The following is a 7,968-nucleotide window of genomic DNA, read 5'->3' on the forward strand; positions in this document are numbered from 1 at the left end:
CCACCAACCTGGCAGTCACCTGGAAGGAGAGGACGAAATCTTGTTGCCTCACATGGCTAGCAAAGCAAACTGACACTTATCTGAGTGCCAGGTAGGAATACTTTTTTACAAATTATCCCACAAAGATCTGTTAAGTCAGTTACCTTGTACCCAACTGAAGGTAGTGCTGACGTGTCCCAGGTGATAGGATACTTTGGTGATGGAGGTGGAGGTGTAGCAGGCACTGGAGCTGCAGCAGCTGTGTCTCTGTTTAAATAATAAAAATTTTTAAAAATGGATGAGAACTGTGAATCTCTCTTGCTAGCTCAAAGATAATGAATGCAGAAGATACCAAAGAAGCCATGGTGAAATGCAGCGGGTAAGAGCACCGGAAAAATCAAGCCTCATGTCTGAAATTATTGAGGAATAATATCTGGTGTGAGACATAGGCACTTAGATAAGAAAGTATCACATTTGATAAGAAGCTATGAATAGCTCAAGAATTGAGAAAAGTACTGCATACATGGCTATGGACTTTATCACACGAAGAAAACTGGAGGTTTAAACTGAAAATCACATGAAAATTGTGCGATCGCAATTAATATTTTCATAAGACATCATGATTATAGTGATATTATCCTAGGAATAAACAGGCAATAAATAGCAACAAATCATTAATGGGGAAATCCAGTGAATGATTTGTTGCTGTTTATTGCCTGTTTATTCCTGGGATAGTGGCTCTTTAATCACGATGTGTCTGAAAATGTTAATCACGATTGTGTGATTTTCACATTATTTTTGCTATTTAACACACACACACACACACACACACACAATTTTCCCTGTGTGATAAAGTCCTTTGTTTTGAGAGGATGATATAATCTAAGACAAAAAATAGTGATTTTCCCATTTCTTGCCTGGAAAATTCTGAGTATGTACAGCTTTTTCATGACCATTTAATGGACCCAGTGGCATGATTCTGGTTGCAAAGTTAACCATCTAATAACCAGAGGAGACTGTGGCTGATTGCTATCTTCACCTCAGAATCCCAGGATCCCTTGACTCACTGAAAGAAGATGTGAGTACCCCTGCCACCACTGAAGGCCCTGAGTATCCTTTGCAGGGCTTCTGTGACCTCTGGGAAGCTGGAAAAGAAATTTGTGCAGTTCTGTAATATAAGCAGGAACACTACCAGCAGGCTCCATGGGATCCTGACCCTGTAAAGAAATCTCCCCCATTTCCTCTTCCCCAGGTTGAACTGTGCACTACTATATTCCGGAAAGGAAAATTATTTTGGTCTAGCCAAGAAACAACAAGGACAGTGTGAGAAAGACAACCGGCCAGAGCTCCACTTTGATGTGTTAATCTTCCATGAAGAAAAGAACTTCAAGTGCTTTCAGTATACTGTTTTAAAGATGACAGATTACTCTCTTTATAAGCCATATGTATACTGCTTTAAAACAACTAAACTAAATAGAAGGATCCTTGTACATACTTACATTTGGATTTGCAGCCTTATATTATCTATTATACACCTCTTCCTCCAGACAATGGTGTACTAGATTCCAGCATATTATTAGATTATTGTTTAAATCTGTTTGGTTGTCTTTTCTGTAACTTGACTGCCCTACTTTGTATGTGTATAATGTGTTATTTTGTAGTTTGCCTCTTTTGACATAAACAAACTTAACACAGGCACCGACAAGACCGGGTCCAGCAGGCTCCTCACTGCAAACGTTTGGTTAATGCCTGAGAACCAATCCAGGGCCCTGCCTAACCCCTCCTGGTCGGGAAGGAATTCAGGTGAGGGCCAGTACCGTGAATCCTTGCACCACCAGATGCCCTGGCTGTCTTGGAGGTCAGCCCATCTGCTTGACACTTGCTGCCCCCTACTTCCCAGCTCTGAGGCCTCAAGTACCTGATTTAGGCACTGGCATCTTAGTTATATCAGAATGCGATCTTATACCCTTTCTTTTCTTCGCCTTTACATCTTCAGAGGAAACAAACTGGGGCCCTCGGACCTCTCTCTTTTAGGTACATCATGTTTCTCTGGGTCATTCTCTTGAAAAAAAGATATCTTTAGAGATCAGTCAGAGCATTTATATAAAAGGTCATTTTTGTCTGTCAAACAATTCATTTGAATCGAAGAACATTGCCTCTGAAGGAATGCGCAAAACCAAAGAGGAGCCCAAACACTGTTTTCGTCTGTCCCTCACACACCTATCATTATTCTCAAAGCCATTATTTAACGGTTAAGTCTAAGGAGGGCATCTTACTGTAAATATTAGGTGATTTTAGAAAAGTATAGAGTGAAATCTTTATAGGCGCGCGTGGGGAATGCTGAGGAACTCTGGAAATCATACCACCACTATGAATGGATACAGTAACCATTTAAAGCTGATGCTCATTATATTCTGAGAGCCTGCATTGAATGGATGCTGTTTCCATGCTGGAGTTTGCGGCAGGAATAAATTCCTCTAGATCATGCAGAACTTCCTTAAATTTGGAGCCCTGGATTTTTGCATGCCTGTAGAGGGATACGGAGAAATTGTAAGAAACAATACAGTATATAAATTTCACATGGAAATAGCTGGGATAACACACAGCTGGGTTTGTCTTCCTCCCATTATGAAACCATTAGATAGCCCAGGTTACCAAGACCCAGTTCCTTTCCGCACATACCCTCGTCACATTGCTAGGGTTGTCCTCGGGTGGTAGCTTCCAGACGGCCCCTCAAACCCTAGCGCACGTGATGAGGCGTGCATCAACAATGGTGGTGCCACTGTAAACTAAACACGGGCACTGACTATTGTCATGCACAGGGCCACATTGGTGTTTGTCTGTGGGTTCTTTTAATTTTTATTACTCCGGCAGGGAAGGCTACGTGGTTTTGGCGGCTGTGGTCTCCGCTGAAACAAGAAAGAAAACAGGTGCCAACAGGGTGCCTCCTTTTTCGGCGTTCTGCTACCCAGCACCACTAGAGTACACTTAACTGTTACACAGTGGCCCACTCCCTTATCTGAGGACTTGTCAATCCGCAGATAGCGAAGCCTCATGCTGACACGCAATGGGCTGTGCTGCCATTTGCCGACGAAAAAGTCCCTCACACTCCCATCTCACTTCCCTTCCTCCTTCATTCCCTTCTTACCTCATTCACCTTCTTCCTCCTTTCGTACCCCTGTTCTTATTGTGCCTTCCTTGCCTGTCCATCCATCCATCCATCTTTTCTTCACTTTTGAATCTTCTGTACCTGGCTTGGCATGGGGGCAGAAGTCTGGCTTCCCACTCAGCCAAAGCGGGGGGTCAAGGGCGTGAGGACCCAAGGCATTGCAGTCTCGGAGCCCTGTCCTCATCCGCTAGCATCCATGATGGGAAGCCTACTGGGCCCATGAAAAACCCAAGCCCCCAGTCCCTGCTCCTTCGCGCCACACAGGTTCGCCTAGGGCAGCCGGGGCCCGAGGCGGCCCGGACATTAAGTCTTCGAGAGACCAGAGGGTTTCCATTCCCGGGTGCTTTAGGCCTGAGGACAGGGCTCCTAGGCTGAAAGCTTCACAGGACATACTTAAAGTTTAAAATGCCATTCTTCCGTAGCAATACAAGGTAGTTACGTGTGCTGTGAAACTGTCTGGAACTAAGCTGGGTTCCAGCCATACTGCATGAATTTGAGACATAGTTTTTTTTTTCCTCTTGTGAAGTATGGTGAGTTTGGCTTGATGTTTAACTAAACTATGAACATTAAAAAGGAAACCTTAGCTCATCATTCTGTCCATTCTTACAGACGTTCTCCCATTTTGGAGTCAGCCAATTTGTTTTTCAATGCAAAGCTTTATTTGGATTCTCGAATGCATTCGTTGTACCCAGCATGTACAGGGGGTGTCTTCTGTTGCAGCAGAGGTTCAAAAGGAGTACTTTATTCAAATTAAGGCAGTACTGCTATACTGACTCTTTTCAAAAGGACGGAGTGTAATAAAATAGAGTCTTAATGACACTCTTACCCAGATTGGAGATTGCTTGCTCGCTGAACCATGAAAGCTCTGAAGCCGGACCACCTATGTAATAATCTCTGCGCAACTAGCCTTGTGCAACGCACCTAGAAATCAAAAACACTGCATTCATACTGACACTGTGTCCCCATATTTCAAAACCCACTGGCCCACTATCATTTTTCCAGCGTACCAAAGCCACTTTGTTGTAAATAGAAATTTAGCAGGGTTGTGGTGTGACAGATGACTGGAGTAGACAGGCGGTTCGAATTGGAGCCAGTTGAACACAGGTCATGGTGCTTGTAAACTGATATCTAAGTCCAAAGAGCTAGGAGAAAGGACAACACAAGTATAGGGAGAAAGAATGTCTAAGTATGTAAGACACTCACCAAATATATGTATTCAATGCCATTTATAATTATGAGATCTTCAATTGTGCCTTCACAATGTTACCATCATCTCCGTCCCAATACCATTCTATCGAAACCTCCAAAAAGTTTCTCTCAAACTACCAACAAGCAAATGGAAAACGAGACCATAAGACAATTATGTGTATTTGTTATAAAAGAAATGCTGAAGTAACCATAAAGACTTACACAATAGGAGCAAAAACTGGAGCCATAATGAGCTACTTGTCTGATGGGTACCCCACTGCTCTTCCCTGTTGGGGCATATAATGCTTCTGGTGCTTTTTTCTTATGATTTCAGGGGATGCAAGTAGTCCACCACATTCCTAGTTTCCCTCCCCTAACACTGCTGACACTATAATGAGAGGAGAGTAGATAGTTCCTTCGTTTCCAGTCCTCCTGCCGTGATTTTCTAATGCACTCTCCAACTTGTACATAATAGCTTGCTCCCAAATTTCTCAAACCAAATTCAACTATATTGGTCCTTGTGACATTAAGGGATTTGAGCCTCTGCAAAGGTTTCTCGTCCGGTGTGCCAGTCTTTTCTATGGCTTAGCGACTGTACTGTAAATGACCTGCTTTGGTTCCAACAGCTCTTCCCTCTGGTAGAACACCATTCCTCTTCAGATATCGCAATGCTGACATGTGTCCAGGATTCTGAGAATTCTTTGCCATTATTGTTATGAGGACTTGCTCTTTCTCAATTAAAACTGTTTTTACCAACATTTTTACTCAAAAAAGACAATGATATCAAATATTGCAGGGCTAATGTTTTCTATGTCTGGGCTCAATCAGTCTTCAGATTAAACCTTTTGGCCATCCTCAAACAGTGTTAGTGCAAAAGTGGACTGTCCTGCCTGAATTCACCATCATCTTGGGTCCGCAGATAAGGTGCAATTGACTAGCAATAATCCATTTCACAAGGACCTACCCCTCCATGTCAATGGAGTTAGAAATTATGGCTAAGTTTTGCAAAGCTGATCCATTTTCCCATTTGGCTACAAACCTAAGCAACTTCAACTCAGAGGCAGCAACACCAAAGCATTGCTACCAACTCTTTTCTAATGGCCATCAGAGGAAGAATTCTAGACAACCTAAATGGACGCTCTTACAGACTGGATATCAAACCACTAAATAATGGCAAGGTATTGGTCTCGGAACCACCATTCAGTGTCTTCGGATTTTCTGGCATTGAACTGAATATCTACGAAGTCCTCTGATTTAACACTTCTGAAAAAAATTAGCAACATTACCCCAGTGTTATTCCCATTATCCTAAAAACACAACAAAAATAGTGTGACACAGTGGCGAGGCAAGAACAACACCTAGCACTTACAAGAGACATGCCTTTGACAAGGAATGTGTCACAATGCTAAAAAAAGCTCTCATGACCATCTATCAGGGCTATGTATTCACCATACTCATTGCCAAGAAGTGGCAACAAAGCTGCTCTAGCAGAAGAGAGGATACACCTCAACACCCACCAATCAGCTCACTTTATTCCTGGCATAGTACATTAACACTCCACTGTAATGCCATGCCAAGCTTAGTATGCACTGCCAACAATCCCCCCAAGGATTCTGGGAAGGAGGAATACTTCCCCAAGCACTTATATAAGGTACACTTATGTTGAAAAATGGACCTGCCAGCCAAAATTAGTAAGAATTTCCCAAGCTGGAGCACTGTAGTAGCTGGATGGCAGCAGATCAAGAAACTAGTAGACACAGCTGAAGACATTGGGGCAAGGTCTCCGAGGGACAGATTTAGATAGACCTTCAGCAGACCAAAATAAAAATTGAATTGGAAATTCTGTGGCCCCTATTTTGGCATCATCTTTTTCAGCTGCATTGCCACACTTGTATGGTGGAGCCCACCTAAGGACCGTGGGGCTTGCTATCATTGTCCCCCATATCTTAAAAAGGAAATAAGACATGAATCCTGGCAACTATGAGACCCAATTAGTCTGCCTCAAACATGGATTAGCACAGCAGTATGCAAGACACTTGCAAGTGAAAACTCAAAGGATTTGGATGGAACAAGAAACATAGTACTATGTAGAGGAAGACAAGCCTGGCTTTAAGGGAAGGCCCAATCCACCATTAGACCAGTTGCCTGTGTCATTCACCCCCCCCAACATCGCTCATTGAAAAACTAATAGAAAACATTAACAACTGGACAGAAGTAAGAAAAAAAACATGCAAAAATGGCACAGTGCATTTTCCAGCACGACGCCAAGTCGCTATTAGAGGTGCATTAACGTGACCAATTAACACGGCTAGACAGTAAGACAAAAAAAACGCGCCACACAGATTTAAACTGCCAAATTGGCTTTCCCTCAACCAAAACAGTTATATATCATTACCATCTGCTTTTCATGCCAGCATTCTCTGAAGATTGGCCAGCCACAAGCTGGTGGGTGAAACGTCAGGAAAAAACTTCTTCATAGAACACGGTCTCATTGCACCAAAAAAACTCGCAAAAAACTATAGTATGGCTTGCCCTGCTGTGTTAAAGTCTTTCGACCTTCACATCGTAACTGAACCGAACTTTACTTCCTGCCACAACTCCGGCTTCTTTTCGAGGACAGCCTGCCTTAGCCAGGCTGAACGCAAGCAAGGCAAGCATATATTTGTATGACTCGAACAAGAGTGTCCATTGGCATGGGCACTCTACCTTTACCTTCAAAGTGATGGCAGTTAAAGAAAAAGGAAAAGAGGGTTTCCGTAATAAGGAAATGGGTTTTTAAACTTCGTCTGCCAAGTAGAAAACATCAAGGAGCGTTTCCAGCAAAGTTGGGAGGAGACCCACTTCAATTTACCTGGTTAACTGTTTGGGTTCACCAATAGGCTTTTTCTATTTTTCCTCTTCCATTGGACAAATTCGTTTCCAACCATGTTCACACGTATCTTATTCTGCCATCGATCAGGCAAATGGTAACGTGATGCATTGCTGCATTGTGTCTACAAAACAGCACACAAATAAAAGGAGGGGACTTAATGATTCTTTCAATTCAAACATAATAACAAAACATGAAAGCAAAAGCAAGATACCACAAACAAAAATAAATACCTCTTGGGCTTGCTGTTAACAGGATTAGTTTTTATAGTACACATATTTTTCATTTCCAGTTTAACCGCCAAAATGGCCAGTTGTTGCAAACAACAACCAAAACATTATTAACAACAACAGAAAACACGATAAACAGCCCAAGGCAGCCAAAGAGTACAGATTTCATAAACTGGTAATAACCCTCCAGAGCATAGGGCATGGCAAAACCCTGCTCTAAAGGAACCAACTCACCAAGAAAACCCTTGTGATACAGTTTAACTCTTGGGTCACCATTTGGTGGTCCCTGGTCATCCAGAACTGGTAATCACAATAATAGGCCAGATACAATTATTCTTAAAGAAAACTGCTTTTTTACTGCTTCAAGCAATACCAGGCAATATCTCTCGCCCACTTACTTTTTAAAATAACAACATGTGCGTTCTCTCTGGCTATACTCATTCTAACAGGCCAAATCATCCATGCATATCCTAGAATTGTCTGCTATCGAAGCCAAACATTTGGGAAACTCAACAAAAAAAAAAAAAAAAACT

Source organism: Sceloporus undulatus, chromosome 5 (genome assembly GCF_019175285.1).
Source record: "Sceloporus undulatus isolate JIND9_A2432 ecotype Alabama chromosome 5, SceUnd_v1.1, whole genome shotgun sequence".
Taxonomy (NCBI): Eukaryota; Metazoa; Chordata; class Lepidosauria; order Squamata; family Phrynosomatidae; genus Sceloporus; species Sceloporus undulatus.